Raw genomic sequence first — 3965 nt, 5'->3', positions numbered from 1 at the left:
ATACTAGCACATAAAAAATATTGTAAATACTGAAACAGAAGAAAAGAAAAATCTCAGTGCAAAAGGGCTAGTATCATACTAGCACATATGTGGTAACTCAGCAAATACTTAATGGTGACTCCAAGTAAATAAATAAACCCTTTTTGAGGTATGCGAACTCTGCATTCGTTGGATTGACGCCCACACTCATTTTACAAAAGTGAGTGCATCCCCCTTCTGTGTCCTGTCCCCTTTTTCCACTGTGGCCGCCACAGAGTTATACTATATACTGTCTGCTTATGTTTTTTTATATACCATCCTGCACACCCACCACCCGAATCGCCTGAACTACTGGATGGGACCCTTGCCTGCTGGTGATTTGTTACTGGATTACAAGCTGTTGTCTTGCAGCAGTAAGGTGAGCTGCTTGCGAGCACAGAGGTGTCCCCACTGAAGACTTTTTTCCCCTTCCCTGTGGCTTGTGGACTTGCCTTTTTGGAACTGATGACTCATTGTTTGAGCACTTTGTACTACAAGGTGGTGGGACTGTTCACCATTTATTTTCTTGGAGTCACTAATAAGAATTTGCTGAGTTACCACATATGTGCTAGTATGATACTAGCCCTTTTGCACTGAGATTTTTTTCTTTTCTTCTGTTTCAGTATTTACAATATTTTTTATGTGCTAGTATGATACTAGCCCTCATGCACATGGACTTTGATTTATATATTTTTATTTGGTTCAATTATTTATTTTTGTACCCACACTGTATTTGTCACTCATTTCATAGTTTTTTTTATACGTTTTAGGCAATTTTGTTTCTTTTTATTCGGATTTAGTGCTCATGAGATTGCACTTTATTTATACTTTTATATTTTGTATAATTTTTTCATTTTGTCTTTTGGAATTGATGACTCATTGTTTGAGCACTTTGTACTACAAGGTGGTGGGACTGTTCACCATTTATTTACTTGGAGTCACCATTAAGTATTTGCTGAGTTACCACATATATGCTAGTATATTACTAGCCCTTTTGCACTGAGATTTTTCTTTTGATATGTATTTGCTAAGTTACCACATATGTGCTAGTATGATACTAGCCCTTTTGCACTGAGATTTTTCTTTTCTTCTGTTTCAGTATTTACAATAATTTTTATGTGCTAGTATGATACTAGCCCTCATGCTCATTATACCTTTATATTTTGTATATTTTTTTCATTTTTCATTCACCTCTCTATACATTTGAGCTAGCCCCTTCCCCTTCCTCTTCCTTCCCCCTTTTTATCACAGGGCAATCACCACTTACTTTATTCACACCACTTTTGTCTGTTTGGATCAACCATTTAGGTGTTGCAGCAGTGCCCCTTAGCATAGGTATTTCTGACAGCGCAGGAGTTTCTTCATTATTCATCATCCACCTGTGTGTTTTCGCTTGACTCGGCCCATTGGGTGCCGCTACGTCAGGTGAGAGGCTGGGGGAAACAACCGTCACGCACCGGAACAGAATTGGATGCATTTATCACAAGACGCTTGCCATCACTGTATCTTCACTTTTTTAGTAGAAGATCCCCCCCTTGCGGACATTGCTGTCACATTAGGCGTTGCACTGTATTTGAATTTTTCTTTTTCTCTGAACTTTATTGCACTATTGTCACTTTGTAAGATTTTTATTGCTTAAACGGTCTATGTGAGACCTCCAGTTGCACTTTCAGTCGCATGTATGCACCTTGTGATCATTTTTGCAAAAGGCTTGGGACGAAAGCCTGCCAAGCAGAGCAGCAAAACATCCCTGTGAAGGGGCGCCCCCACTCGGCCGAGTGGGGGGAAGGCTCCTACAGTTTTCAGGAGCCTGGCAGGAAGAGGTTCAAGACAAGTGGGTGGTCTCTTCAGTATCTCTAGGTTACAAAATAAGTTCCTAGAGTTTCCACCAGCGCGATTCCTAAGGTCAAGAGTTCCCAAGGATCCAGTAAAGCGAGAACCGCTACTACTGGCCTTAGATCGCTTACTATCCGAGGGCCTATGGCCACATCACCCTGAAAGCGCCCGATCTCGTCTGATCTCAGAGGCTAAGCAGGGTTGGGCCTGGTTAGTACCTGGATGGGAGACCGCCTGGGAATACCAGGTGCCGTAGGCTAGAGTGATAGTAGAAATTAACCCAAAAGATCAGGGTTCAGGGTTCTACTCGAATCTCTTAACCTTTCCAAAGCCAAATGGAGATGTCAGACCCATCCTAGATCTAAAGGATCTGAATCGGTTTCTACACATTCGATCCTTCCGAATGCAGTCAATTCGTTCGGTGGTCTCCACCCTGCAGGGGGGAGAATTTATGGCATCAATAGATATCAAGGATGCATATCTTCATGTGCCGATTTTTCCCGTTCACCAAAGATATCTAAGGTTCGCGGTAGACCAGCGCCATTTCCAGTTTGTGGCCCTTCCTTTCGGTCTCGCTACAGCTCCTCGAATTTTTACAAAAATTCCAGACCCTCTCTTAGCAAATCTAAGAGCTCATGGCATAACTGTGGTAGCTTATATAGACGATTTGCTACCCATAGAGCAATTGGTGGCACACCTGAACCACGCTGTCGTCAAGACAGTAAGACATTTGGAAAGACTAGGCTGGATAATCAACCTAGAAAAGTCTTCTTTGCAACCTTCAACAAGGTTGGAGTATCTAGGCATGATCATAGACACCGCTCAAGGCAGTGTGTTTCTACCGGAGCCAGAGATCAAGGCCGTAAGAGCTCTAGTCCGCTTAGTATTAAGCAAAAAGAGTCCATCCATTCGGCTATGTATGAGACTGTTAGGAAAGATGGTTGCCACTTTCGAGGCTGTTCCATTTGCCCAGTTTCACTCCAGGCCCCTGCAGAAAAGCATTCTCGCAGCTTGGAACAAAAGGACTCATGCCTTGGATCTTCCAATGTGCCTATCCCCAAGGATACGCAAAAGCCTCAATTGGTGGTTACGAACCAAAATCTTTTGAAAGGCAAAGCCTTTCTTCCACTACAATGGAAGATCGTAACCACAGATGCCAGCCTGACAGGCTGGGGAGCAGTTCTGGAAGAAACATGCACGCAGGGAAGATGGTCTGCAACCGAGAGACGCTTGCCCATCAATATTCTAGAAATTCGGGCAATTTACTTGGCCCTCATGGACTGGTCTTACAGGCTACAGGGTCATCCTATTCAGATACAATCCAACAATGCCACGGCTGTGGCTTACATCAATCACCAAGGAGGCACCAGAAGTCTGGATGCCCAAAGGGAGGTGAATCGCATTCCTGCATGGGTAGAAAACCATGTTCCCTGCCTGTCTGCAGTATTCATCCGAGGAGTGGAAAATTGGCAAGCGGATTTCTTAAGCCGCCGGCAATTATGCCCAGGAGAATGGTCCCTACACCCCGACATATTCCAGATCGGTCCTTTTAGTAGCCCCGGCTTGGCCCAGACGACCTTGGTATGCAGAGATTGTAAAGATGGCAGTGGCCAGGCCTTGGGTCCTCCCATTGCGGCCAGATGTGCTCACACAGGGTGTGATTTGCCACCCTGCTTTACGAAGTCTAAATTTGACGGCTTGGCTGCTGAAACCCACATTTTAAAAGACTGTGGGCTCTCGGAGTCGGTCCTTTCCACTCTGGTCAGTGCCAGAAAGCCGGCCTCCAGGCTTATTTACTACAAATCTGGAAGGCATATGTTTCCTGGTGTGAACCCAGGGGATGGCATCCTAGAAGGTATATGATTAGCAGAATCTTGACCTTTCTTCAGTCACGCCTAGAAATGAGATTGGCTTTGAGCACTGTCAAAGTCCAAATTTCGGCTTTGTCTGTATTTTTTTTCAGAAGCCAATTGCTTCACATTCCCTTGTCCGCGCCTTTATTCAGGGGGCACTGCGGTTGAATCCGCCAGTCAAACCTCCAGTATGCCCATGGGATTTGAATTTGTTGTCGGCTTTACAGGGACAACCCTTTGAGCCACTGCACCTGGCTC

At 44.5% G+C, this 3965-nt stretch overlaps 1 non-coding gene across 1 annotated transcript; it reads left to right on the top strand.

Moving 5' to 3' along the window:
* The first annotated feature begins 1994 nt into the window (after positions 1–1994).
* LOC141114602 (5S ribosomal RNA) lies at positions 1995–2113 on the top strand. The gene has a single exon (XR_012236936.1). It is a non-coding gene; the product is annotated as a 5S ribosomal RNA (ribosomal RNA).
* The last annotated feature ends 1852 nt before the right edge of the window (positions 2114–3965 follow it).

This window comes from Aquarana catesbeiana, linkage group LG12, assembly GCF_042186555.1.
Source record: "Aquarana catesbeiana isolate 2022-GZ linkage group LG12, ASM4218655v1, whole genome shotgun sequence".
Lineage (NCBI taxonomy): Eukaryota > Metazoa > Chordata > Amphibia > Anura > Ranidae > Aquarana > Aquarana catesbeiana.
The sequence above is the reverse complement of the archived record's forward strand: the minus strand, read 5'-3'. Positions and strand labels throughout refer to the sequence as shown.